Raw genomic sequence first — 13,061 nt, 5'->3', positions numbered from 1 at the left:
CATCCAGTGGTGGTGGTGGCTGTACCCAAACTGAAATGCAGAACTAGCCTCCTGATTTTTACACTAGGCCTTGCCAGTTCAGGGGGGCTTCATTCTACTAGAAAGGCATGGCAGCTGACGACGCGAAACCCTATTTCCTTCTGCGCCGCAACAGAACTCAGAAACACACAGGCCACGTGGTGCACTAGGGAAGCGCCAGCCGCACATCACGAGGGCTCCTACTCAGGGCTTTTTTTCTGGGAAAAGAGGTGGTGGAACTCAGTGGGTTGCCCTCAGAGAAAATGGTCACATGGCTGGTGGCCCCGCCCAGCGGCGCAGAGGGCAATCTCAACTCCCCTCTGTCTGGAGATCAGGGGGCGGGGCCACCAGCCATGTGACCATTTTCAAGAGGTGCCGGAACTCCGTTCCACCGCACTCCAGATGAAAAAAAGCCCTGCTCCTACTTCAAACTTGGAAGACTCTGAAGAACCGGTGGCTGCTGAGGGGAACCATTAACATGGATCTCTTTGAGAGGGTGGAATCTCAGGTTCACAGCTTGCCCAGTTCCCACCCTCCCTTGCCTGCAAAGTGTTGGCGTCACCCCCCTCCTTTCCTACTTCCACACCCCATCTCTGCATTTTGCTAGACACCTGACTGCAGCAAAATGCTCCATCAGATTTTGAGCAGGGAGATAAAGTCAGGCTTTGAGATAGAGGTGATGGAAACGGTACTACATAAAACTCAAATAAGGCTGTTCCTTTTGTTATAATAATGTCAGTTTAGACGCTTAACATCCTAAAGACTCAGATAGGCTTCATCCACATTTCTTTGGCTGGGCTTGCGCTATAGCAGTCCTTCTCAACATGCCCGTGCATCCAACAATACCCTGTTCACCCAAATGTGGATTTCATATTCTGTTTCAATATATATATATGTATCTGTGGTTGAAGTGGAAGTCACAAGGCGCAAATGCATGACTGTTAAAGGATGGTCGTTATTCCAGATTCATTAACAAGGAGTTGCAAATGTGTCTCGAAATTGTGGCACAAGTCACCTTTGGCTACAGGATCTTGTAGCCACGTTTCCACTAGGTGTCCCTAATGAGCTACAGATCCCCTCCGAAGCCGCCATGTCTGTTAAATGGTTAACCCCCCCCCTTCAAAGTTATTCCCACTTTCTGTTTAAACTTTCTGACCTGACTGCATTGCTTCTTTGGCCTGAAAAAAAGCCCCCTTTGTACAGTTCCCTTTGTGTGTGTGTGTGTGTGTGTGAGAGAGAGAGAGAGAGAGAGAGAGTGCACGCGGAAGAGAGAGAATGCACAACAGCATAGTGCCTTCCTTGAGGAAAAGCCGGCTGAGGAAGCGTGCACCTGGCACTAAGGTTGAAAAATGTATCGGTTTCACAATTCTGCTCCTCCCCTCGCCCCAGGGCCTAGAAGGAAGGACGACGAATGGGGAGATGCAGAGAAAGAATGGCACTTCTTTGTTTGCAATTTTCACCTCAGTAGCGAAAGCCGAAAATGAAAATTCACCACTGCGGCCTAGACACCAAAGGCCAGCCCGAGCCTTGAACAAACACCACTTCATGCGTCCTTTTGGTGCTTTGTTCCCTGCTGAGACAGGAGCCAAATCCTTCAACAGGCCAAAAGGAGGTCAAGCTTCAAAGAGTCCTGTGGCAGCCCTGGGCCAGCGAGCAGAAAACTTCTTTAGACCAGCCAAAATGTTTTGGATAAGCTGGCTGAAGTTGAGACCAAATGAAACACTGTGAGAGTATATGTGAGGCACAGTATGCACAACCATGTGTGGGTGGGCGCATGTCACCCGGGCTGAGCAACAGCGTGCTCAGCAGGGAATTTTGTCCTTAAACAGCTTCCTTTCTTTCTTTGCATCCACACATGACTGAATATTATGCTATCGTTGCGCTGTAGCAAGCATTTGCAGGTGGATTTCCTGGGTGTAGAAGAGACAACTTGATTGCAAAATACATGTGGATGCATCTCAAGTTATAATTCTCATTTAGATGGTAAATTTAGAGATGTGAAGAGGTGGTATAAAACTGAAAAAAATACAGGAAAACTAAGGCCTCCCCCCACTCTTTGTCTAACTTCAACGTTTATTTTTCCTACATCTCACTTGGCAAAAATTAAGATAAATGTACTAAAGTAGCTTAGGGTGCAGCTCTCTCCTAAGTAGGGTTGCTAGACTGCAACCAGCAACCCTCAGAAGCAACTGGGGGTGAGGTCTGGTGCAACAATACCACTTCTGGTTTACACGGAACGCTGTAGAATTTCATAAAACTCAATGATTTTACCAGAGTTTTTGCAGCATGCTCAATTCCGGTTTAAACTAAAGTGACATTGGCACGCCAGGCCTTTCTGCCCCCAGCCCAATTCCTCTCGCCGGTGCCCATGGCAGTGGGCATCAAAGGCAACAGCTGGGAGACATCCTGCTATAGTGGGAGGCCTGGCGTCCCTACTACCAAGTATTGTGTACATTTGTACTTTTGCTAGTAGAATATTAAAGCATTTATACTTATAATTTATTTAATTACACAACTCTGATTCTAATTTGTTTCTAAGACCAATTCAAAGCCGAGTGCTGGCTTTTAAGGCCTAAACAAGCTAGGGTATTAAGGCACGCTTCTGCCCATCAGGGATTGCCTGCACACTTTTTGAACAACTACTCTGTTCTTACCTTTGAGTTGTCTGGGTGTGACAACAGGCCCTTTTTGGTCATGGGCACCAGCAGGGCTTTTTTTCAGCGGGAACATGGTGGAACGGAGTTCCAAAACCACTTGAAAATGGTCACATGGCTGGTGGCCCCGCCCCCTGATCTCCAGACAGAGGGGAGATTAGATTGCTCTCCACACTGCTGAGCCGAGCAGCGCGGAGGGCAATTTAAACTCTCCTCTGTCTGGAGATCAGGGGGTGGGGCCACCAGCCATGTGACCATTTTCTCTGAGGGCAACCCACTGGGTTCCACCACCTCTTTTCCCTGAAAAAAAGCCCTGGGAACCAGGCTGTGGAACTCTAAAACTCAGTAGCTATATCAAGTTCCCCTCTCCATTTATGTTGAGAAGATAGATTATATGATGCTGTTGTGTTGGATGTGCAATCTACCTGGATGGTGCCTGATTTATCCATCTCTATGGGTTATGCCTTTTTTAAAAAAACAACAACTATATTTGCTTATATACCTTTTTGTGCAGCTGAAGTTATTGTTCATTTGGAGGGAAAGTAGGGTTGCCAGGTGTCTGCTGGTAGAAGGCAAACACCCAGCGATTTGCCTTTCTGCCCATCAATCTCCGGCAATTAGTCGAAGGAGTCACGCTGCCTGGAGATTGTGCGCCATCAGCAGCCAGCCTGGGCAAATGTCCCCATGCCTGCTCCTGCACCCAGCACAATGACATCACTTCCGGTCGCACAGGAAGTGATGTCACTGCATGGGGTGTAGGAGTGCATGCAAAGAGCTGAGGGAAGTGCCTCCCGCTGGTTGCTGGGGAGACACGGCAACCCTAGTTTTTTATTATTTTGCTGTGACTGGTTTGAGCTCAATGTTCTGATTGCTGTTTTTGGTATTAGGATTAGCTGCTTTTGGGGTTCCATGGTTGGCTGGAAGTGGAGGAGAAATATTTAAATAGACACCTGTTGCATGCCATGTAATCTGTGAAGCATCCCTGAGTGCGGCCTCTGAAGTAGACCCACCCTGTATTTCTTGGACAATAAAGGCATTGATTTGGATCCACTGGAAGATTTTTGTGCATAGAATGGATTGCTGTCCATGAAGCATGAATCGCTTCATTTTCTGCTCCCTGCTGCAGCCCAAGATTCCCCCTGAAAAGCTGGTCCTGGGGGACTGGAGTCCCCTGGGAACAGCAGTAAGAAGCAGTTGCAGGTATGCTGTCGGAGGAAGGAATTGGTTTTAAAAAAAACCCTGTACACATGGAAATTTCCCAGTGGATCTAAGCCATTCCTTGCTCTCCATCCCTTCCTCTGGAATGTTTGCTGAAGTTTACCTCTTAGGATGTTCCAGAAGCAACTTTTCTGGTTTGGCAAGCATTTAAGCAGCAAGAGACAAATAAAACATTTATTTTAGTAGCACCGTTTTAAAAATGTGCCAGTTTTATTCTTTTAACATTTATTGTTTCATTAACGACAATTTTTATGTAGTAATCTCAGTTTTATAAGCATAAACGTTATGGATAGGACGGATTATGAATTTAAAAACACTGACATAAAAGTCAAATAGAATTCAGCCACAAGGTGCACAAAGCATCCCAGCACAGAAGGAATCCGTGGATTTTTGTACCCCCCCCTTTCATCCTCACTAAGCTTTGTTTCTCTCTGCCTTTCTAATGAAGACTTCCATGCCTGATAACATGCATCTTTCCCATTCCTTTGTAGATTACTTATTAAAAGCATCAAAGCAGCATCCATCGGTACAATTAGAAGCGCACAGTCTATGCACTGTTTTATTTCAAGGGCTGCTTATGCTCTTATGCAGTTTAAAGTTTATCTGGCACCTTTTTGCATACACGTGCTCATTTTTTTAAAGTGGCAAAACTTTGGGGGAGGGCAAATGGTAATTTTGTGATGTTACAGGCACCAGTCAATCACTTCTGCCCAAACCAGTTTTCTGCTGCAAACTAGTAGGAATGGATTAATCTGAGCTTAACCCAGGAAGAAATGTGCTTGCTTAAAGAAACTGAAAGGAGAATGCACTTCCCCAGTGCTGGAGTAATGTTTTGTTTATATACACAATGTGTTTAAAAGCAACCATCCCCATGAGCGTCCTAATAAACTAGAATTTAACCCTTTCCTCTGGAAGGCAGCCGTTTCCCTTTGAACCAAAATGAGCAAAATGAGGAAAATTTGAGTTTTTGTTTTTAACAAGGTTGTTTCCAGCCTAGAAACTCCTAACTGATGGGTCAAGATTCTACTAGATTGCAAGCTGAGATGGGAATCCATCAATGCAATTTAATGAGTTAGTTAGTGTTGCCATCTCCAAGTTGGGAAATACCTGGAGATTTGGGGGGGGGGTGAAACCTGGAGGGTGAAACCTGGGGAGGCGAACGACCGCAGCATGGTATAATTCCATACAGTCCACCCTCCAAAGTAGCCATTTTCTCCAGGTGAACTGATTTCTGTGACCTGGAGATCAGTTGTAATTCCAGGAGATCTCCAGCTACTACCTGGAGGCTGGCAACCCTAGAGTTAGTGTATTTATTCTTTATGTACCCCAGAGCTAATGGTGTATATTTTTGAATACATGTGTTTACATTGTGTGTGTGTATTTTGTCACTTCTATTATTTGTTAAAGATAAGACGGGATTTTAGAAAGCTGAACAGAACGCCCACCATTCCAGTGCATTGGGGGGATTCTCTAAAGGAAAGCAGTGAGAACGGGGCACTGCCCTATAGTTGATATGGGAGCATGGAACGTGATGGGGTGAGGCTAAGGGAATCTCTTTTGGAAGACCTCTTGAGGGCGTGTTCCAGTCAAAGATTCTCCAGTTTGAAGCAGGGACCTCAGGGCACAAGGCTGCAAATTATTTTAGGAAGCTAACCAGGACTGTAAGCGATCCTGGTCACAGCGTCCTCCGGCTCAGAACTGAACCAAGGTATGTAGTATCAGTTAAAAAGGAAAAAAAGCAACTAGTGCCTTAAAGACTAACGACATTTATTTCAATATAAGCTTTTGTGAGTCACAGCCCACTTCTTCAGCCCCTGAGATTGGCTGAAAGTATGAAGCCTCTGCATTGACCAAATGGTGATTTTTCTTGCATTTATTCATTCCGTTTAAACCCTTCTTCCTTCCCTAAGCATACACAGGATTTCCCATTCAGTCAGCAACCAGCCTTAGACTGGTTTAGCTAGGCTGCTGTACATATACCCAAGTATACCATTTATTTATTTGGAGGCCCAAAGCGGCTTACGACATCATTCTCCCCGCCTCCACTTCGTCCTCACAACCATCACCCTATGATGTAGCAGGCTGAGAGGGAGTGATTGGCCCAAGGGCACCTAGTGAGCTTCCACATCAAAGGTGGGGATGCAAATATGGGTCTCCCGAACCCTAGTCTGACACTCTAACTGCTGTATCACACTATCTCTTGGGACACGGCCATATCCTTTTGCTCTTGACGGGCCATCAGTATCTTTCAACTCAAGGCCAAGCCATCAGTTCCAGTTCCGGAGACTCTGGGCTGGAGAGGAGGTGGAGATTCAGAGAAAGTTCTGTGCAGCTTCAGTTCTGATATATCCTACATTTGTGGTGCAGTATTGAGCACACAGCTGCCGTAGCACAGTGGATAAGCAATTTGGCTGCGAATCAGCACTCCACTGGTTCGAATCCCACTACTACCATGAGCTCAGTAGGTGGCCTTGGGTAAGCCACTCCCCTCTCAGCCCCAACTCCCCAGCTGTATTGTGGGGATAATAATAACACTAACTTGTTCACTGCTCTGGGTGAGGCACTAATCTCTAGAAAAGCGGTATATAAGTGCAGTTGTTGTTGTTAATGTGGAGAAGTATTAGTAGGGTGAGACTTTCTATGCCAAGTGTGGGAAGTGTGGGTGGATGACGGATTCCAATGAGCTCGGGGCACCGGGGATTAGTTTGTTCGTTTGTTTGTTTCTCATTGAGACCCAAGGCAGATTACACAGTGCAAGTCAATACAATATAATCAACGGCTAGGACATCTCCTGAGCAAAATACAATATGATCAGCAGCTAGGACTTTCAATGAACAGAAAATTAAATCTGAACACAGAGATGAAACCTTTCTGAAACAAAGTGTAATGAATTAGCACGACATCTTTAACAATGCGGAAACTACCCTGTAGGAGCGTGTCTACATCAGCAGACAGTACACAGTAGCATAATCTATGATCTCTTCCTTCCATGGCATCTTTCTGAGTCATTTCTTATGGTATAGCCCCATAACCTAAGTAGAAAGCCCTCTTGAATAATTCAGGTTTGCATAGTTTGCGGAAAGCCAGGAGAGTAGGAGCTTTCCTGACCGCCACAGACAGGCCTTTGCCTAAAGCAGGGGCTACCACAGAGGAAGCGTGTGTATGGACAGCTGTTGCTTTTGCCCAACTGCAGGGTGGTATGTGCAGAAGGCCCTGTTCAAACGCGCGAAGCTGCCTGGTAGAACATAGGGAGCAGTCATCGCACAGATATTAGGGGCCAAGGCCATGAAGGGCTTTGTATGTAATAGACAAAACTTTGAATTGAGCCTGGTAACTGATGGGTAGCCAATGGAATGACTGCAGAATGGGAGTAAGTTTCTTTATCAGGGCTCCCTTGACAACCCCCTAATTACACTTTTAGGAGCCATCATGTATGGAGGTCCTGAGATAAGCCCCTTCCTCACCCACCTCTGTTAGCTGCACCATTTTCCAGAGTTCCATTTTCTTTATTCTGCTGTTCTCTAAAAACAGCTCAGACTGAGATGCACGACTCTCCCTTCTCCCATTTTAATGCTCACAACAGCCCTGTGAGGTTGTGTAGGTTGAGAGAGAGTGCGACTTGCCCAGTTTATTTATTTAGAAAATGGATATCCATTTTCTCAACCTACTTGAGGAAATTCACAACTAAAACCTGCCAAACAAGCTATTGGAAAACAGCTGGGTCATAAAAACAGGCAATCTAAAATAATATTAACAAAACTGTCCTCAGGCTACGAACGACTAAAAGACAGGGAGCCCCTTAGTGAAAAGCCTGGGTGAAGAGAAATGTTTTGGCCTGGCATGTAAAGGACAGTAAGGCAGGCACCAGGTGATCCTCTACAGGGAGGGCATTCCAAAGGCAAGGTGCCACACAAGGTGCCACCACTGCAAAGGCCATGTCTCCGGCTGCCACCTGCCTCACTTCCACAGATGGGGGCAAAGAGAACAGGGATTGGGAGAAGGATCCGAACGGGTAGCCTGAGAAAGTACACTAAGAACATCCAGTAAACTTCATGGCCAAGTACATAGTTGAACTCATATTTACCTAGTCCTACTCCAACCACTACACCATGCTATTTCTCTTGGCACGAGTCTCTTGCAATCCCCATATCTTGGGCTCCATGCCAGCCACCCGCTGCAAACCCCTTCAATAAACCCTGGCTTCTCTCAAGATGCTCCCTTGCTTATGCCCCACCTCAGCACCTGATCCAGCCATAATTCTGCTCCTATGGTTGGGCGATGGGGCTTCCACTTTCCTATAGACGTCTCCAGACTAGAGGCAGGCATGAACCGAAATACAAACCGAAGTTCATCATGAACCAGACCGATTCATGGTTCGCGAACCGGTGGTTCATGGGAGCTCATTTCTCACAAACTGTGACGAATTTTTGCCTGGTTCGTTAGGTTAGTATTTAGGTTCATCACTGCAGACAGCCTGGCGCCGATCAATCAGGTTCCTAGGCAACGGGGTGGGTGGGAAATGGGCTCTCTGCAGACTTTCTGCTGACCCGGAAGTGATGTTTTCATGAACCGAACGAATCAGTTCATGAACCGGGACAAATTCATGGTTTGTGGTTCGTAAAACGAGATGAACCACGAACTGCATGGTTTGGAATTTTCCTGGTTTGTGCCCATCTCTACTCCAGACTTTGAAATTCGCTGTTTCTGAGGCACCAGAACATGACCCTCAAAGCTAGGCCTGTAGCATATTTGATGCTGGAGCACAAACAGTATCCCCTGGCGAGGTGTTGACCAGGGCAAGCCCCTTATGGAAGACCAAGGCCTGTAAGCACATCTGGGCATACACAAAGTTGTGGCTCCAAGTTACCCCCGAAGAGCTGCTTCCAGAAAACAGAGAAAAGGGAAGGCAACTTATTCCTTTGACTGCCACTAGCACAAAGGACTGCTGGTTTTTTTTTTTTTTTTAAAGAAGGAATTGACAATGGTTGTTGTGGATTTTCCGGGCTGTATAGCCGTGGTCTTGGCGTTGTAGTTCCTGACGTTTCGCCAGCAGCTGTGGCCGGCATCTTCAGAGGTGTAGCACCAAAAGACAGAGAGAAGACCACGCCAAGACCACGGCTATACAGCCCGGAAAATCCACAACAACCATCGTTCTCCGGCCGTGAAAGCCTTCAACAATATAAGGAATTGCCAAATTTGTAAAGAATGAGGTTATCAGTGGCCATTAACTATAATGGCCAAGATGGGAAACTTGTATGATATTTCTGATTACCAGATGAGGGGGAGAACTAGCAGAGAGATGGCTATCTGCATCATATTGCGAACATGACTTTTCAAGGGAAGTGTAACCCCATCCAAAACAAGGCAGATTTCAAATCGCTGGTCAGCCTTTCTACTAAAACAGAGAAACTGGGGTTTTTTTTCAGAGTGAATCTTCAGCGTCTTAACCCTCCTCCAGCCCAATACTGACTTCAAGCACCAGTTCAGTGCTTCACCAGTACTTCTCAGAGGGGTCACATGGACATGTGAAGCTGAGTCGGGCTACTGATCTATCGGTCCGTGTTGTCTACTCTGGCGGGCAGAGGCTCTCCAGGGTGTCCTGCACATCATCTGAACCTTCTACCTGGAGACGCTGAGGACTGAACCACAAGGGCCTTTTGCAGGCAAAGCAGATACTACACCACTGAACTACAGTCCCTCTCCATAAAAATTCACACATCATGGCAATTTCAAAACTGGGCACTTAATATGGAACAATAATAATAAGCACATTTCCCAGCCCATGCTGGTATCTTCTCCCTGCACTTTTGGTCATACCATAGATAATACGGTGAAACTCCAGGCACCATATATAGGCCATGTGACCATTTTCATGAGGTTCCGGAACTCCGTTCCACTGCGTTTCAGCTGAAAAAAAGCCCTGGATGTAGTGCTGGCAAAGGGGCAATGGATTGACTGGCAGGAGGCTGCTTCCTCATTCTCCTGCCTCTAGTCTGCTTTAAGCCACAGTAGGAGAAGAAAAGGCAGGTAATGACATTGCTTCTGCAGGTGTATGGAGTTGTATCTATGTATTCTTACATATTGGTTCAGAGTGTTGTATCTTGCAAACTGAATTCTGAATTCTAATTATCTTTCATAGCTGGAACAACAGACTCTTAGTTGCCTGTGGTTAACTTCAGCTGCAGCTCACTTCTAATGTAACTTTTCCTGACATCTATTGCTGCTTTAGGTAAGTTATTTTTCCCACACTGATGTCAGGAATGAGTTGATACCTTTGACCAAATCAAGCAGTGGCATTTTCCTGGCCCATTTCCGGCTGCATGTGTGAATTATTCCTGCTTTGCAAATAACTCCTTGCACAAAGAATTTTTTTTTAAAAAGCATGCAACAGGTTTGGCTGAAGTCTCCCCCCGCCCCCTACAAGCAAAGCATTTTCTCCTTTCCCCTTCCAGTGTAGGAACATTTAGATTTTGCAGACTGAATTTTGCAGACAGCTACATCCAGGCAGAGGTGTTGGGAATTGTAATGGATCCCTACGCTGATTGCCAGGAGCCCAAACAGAGGCATTCGGGATCAGCATGTGGCATCAGAATGGCAACACTAACTCAGCCACCCTGGCACCAGTTGCCCCTTCTCCAAGATGCTCCCAGGGTGGGCAGCGCAGTTGCTGCCAACGTTGCAGTCTGACCATCAGAAGGGCAGGAAATTGGGATGTAAAATGGCCAAAGTTCTTTAATTAAATTTGAATGGTTGGCTGCCATTTAGATCTATGGACTTGCTTATTTAAATAATTATATCGAGCTTTTCTTATGGAAGGGGACCCAAAGTGGCTTACAGCATCATCCTCCCTCCCTCCATTTTCATCCTCGCAACAACAACCCTGTGAGGTAGGTTAGGCTCAGAGGGACCATGACTATCCCAAGATTGCCCCAATGAGCTTCCATGGCAGAATGGAGATCTGAACTCAAGTCCCCTTGATCCTAGTTGGACACTCTAACCACTATACCACACTGTTGCTCAGTGGCACACAGGAGTTTTAAATAATAAAAATAAACAAAATGGAAGGGAGGCGAGATTCAGGTTGCTGCTTCACCCAAGTAATTGAGAACCGATTTGGAAGTGGGGAACTTCAGACTGGGATTTGCGTCCTTAGCCACAACATGTGAAGGATATGGCCCATCTACAAATACAGGAGAATGAAGTGGCAGAGAGCCCCATGCAGCCTCAAAAGGCAGGTGGTGAGGGGCATTTTGGAATGCTCCCTATGGTCAAAACCCCCTGGTAACAGAAAATCAGCACAACTAAAGAGAAGCTGTAGACCTTTCCACCTCTTGTGCTTGCTTTCTACTTGCAAGGAGGGTTTTTTTTTAAACACAAAGGAACATTCAGAGATGGAACCCATCTCCTGCTGTTTGAAGACATGCAGCCTGGTCTATTGCCTCAGTCTCCTGCACAAGCAAACCAGGCCGCAACTCCAGGATGTAGCTGCCACCCAGACTTTTTTCCTCCACCTTTGCTTCCAAAATGGAGCATCCTCACGATACTGACCTCCAAGCATTCACTTTGCATGTTGTCCCATCCTTCTTAGTACACTCTCTCTCCAACTTGGTTTACTATGATTGTTTATCTTGAAAGAATATAGTCTCAGTGCATTTGCATTCTGACTGGATGGGTTCACATTGGCACTGTTTTCCTTCCATCAGCCCCTGGTGCCAGACATTTTTCTTACTGTACCGCCAGTAAGAGGACCCCCCCCTTTTTTTTAAAGGTAATTGCTATAGCGCTATAATGCGAGACCATTTACAGTTATCTCTAAGCCCTCAAAGAGCCCTCTGGTGGTGTAGTGGGGGAAAACAGTGGCAGAGGTGCATGTTCTGTGTTGCCAGTGCATATGCCTCCACATTTGCAGCAGCAGTAAAAGCACAGAACATAGAATCCAGATCACGCGGAAGCTGACGGTCTGGACTGTGGCTCTGGAGCTGAGCCACCCCCGACATTCAATTAACTCCCTTACTTAAAGCCTGCAGGTCATTGTGTTCGCCCAAAGCTCTACTTCCAAACTATGTAACACCATTTGTTAAGACCCACCCCAAATGACAAAACATTTTGTGTGCAAACTGGAGAAACTCACAAGTCTGCATGCACCACTGGGTGCCATTATGATTGGTCTTTCCAAAAAGTAATTCCATGGCTTTTTGTTTTGGGATTTCCCTGTGTAAAATAACTCTAGGACCGGAACAGCAGAAAAGAGACTATGCTAAACATTTCTTTCTAGTATGATGATGCTATCTTTCCTTCCCCCTGCCCTTATTGCACAGATTTTTAACTAGGGGAGCCTTCCAAAACCTGGGCTCCCCACCTGCAGTCTGAAATAGTATGCTCTCCTGTATATCCCACCACCTTATTCCACCAGCCTCAGACCCCTCCTAGTCTCTTTAGGGATGTCTGTACTGTGTGCATCCTTGCCCGCCTCCCAATCTTTCCCGTATCACTTCATATATGTTCAATCTCCTCCCTGCAGCCGTGGCGCTGAAAGTTTTCCATTGCTGGCCCTTGCCGGCATAGCACAACCTCCTTCCTTCCCATTCAGCTCCAGGAGGGCTCTGCTCCCAGAGAACCACTGCAGGAAGTGACCTCAGCTCTTTGGCAGGCCCTGCTGTGTCACACCTACGAGAGCCATCTGCACTGTTCAGGATCCCCTGTCTCCTGCCCCCTCCTCAGTTTGTGTGGGACTGCCAAACTTTCTGCCCCTAGACATCAGCTTGGATTCTTCAAGCTCCCTTTTGTTTCTCTTTCGGGCGTCACTCCTTCCCTCTGAACTTCCTGATGCTGTCCAGCAAGGGTAAGGGGGGGAAGGATCCAACGTCTGCCATGGACCTGGCTTTCCTCTCGGCTCTCCCCGCACCCCTCCACACACACCCGTTCCTGTGAGAACGCTCTGCCCTTCCCTCTTTCCCCTCCTCTGCGCTGTTGTTTCCAGGCAACTCAGGGCCATATGTGGAGTCAAAAGGGTCAGGAAAGTAACAGCGCACAGTCGGGACTGCAGACCCCTGAGGGGCAGGAGGGAGGCTGCTAGTGGAACACAACCCTCTTGTGAACTTTCTCAAGCTGCCTTTCTACAAAAAGGGCTAAAAATGAGAGGAGGGAACTCCACGGCAGGCTTACTTGTGC

General features: G+C 46.7%; 1 protein-coding gene across 1 annotated transcript in view; it reads right to left on the bottom strand.

Moving 5' to 3' along the window:
• Positions 1-13,061, bottom strand: part of AHDC1 (AT-hook DNA binding motif containing 1) — a 210,856-nt gene that overhangs the window by 26,574 nt on the left and 171,221 nt on the right. The gene's annotated exons all lie outside the window — the stretch shown is intronic.

The sequence above is a fragment of the Eublepharis macularius genome, chromosome 15 (assembly GCF_028583425.1).
Source record: "Eublepharis macularius isolate TG4126 chromosome 15, MPM_Emac_v1.0, whole genome shotgun sequence".
Taxonomy (NCBI): domain Eukaryota; kingdom Metazoa; phylum Chordata; class Lepidosauria; order Squamata; family Eublepharidae; genus Eublepharis; species Eublepharis macularius.
The sequence above is the reverse complement of the archived record's forward strand: the minus strand, read 5'-3'. Positions and strand labels throughout refer to the sequence as shown.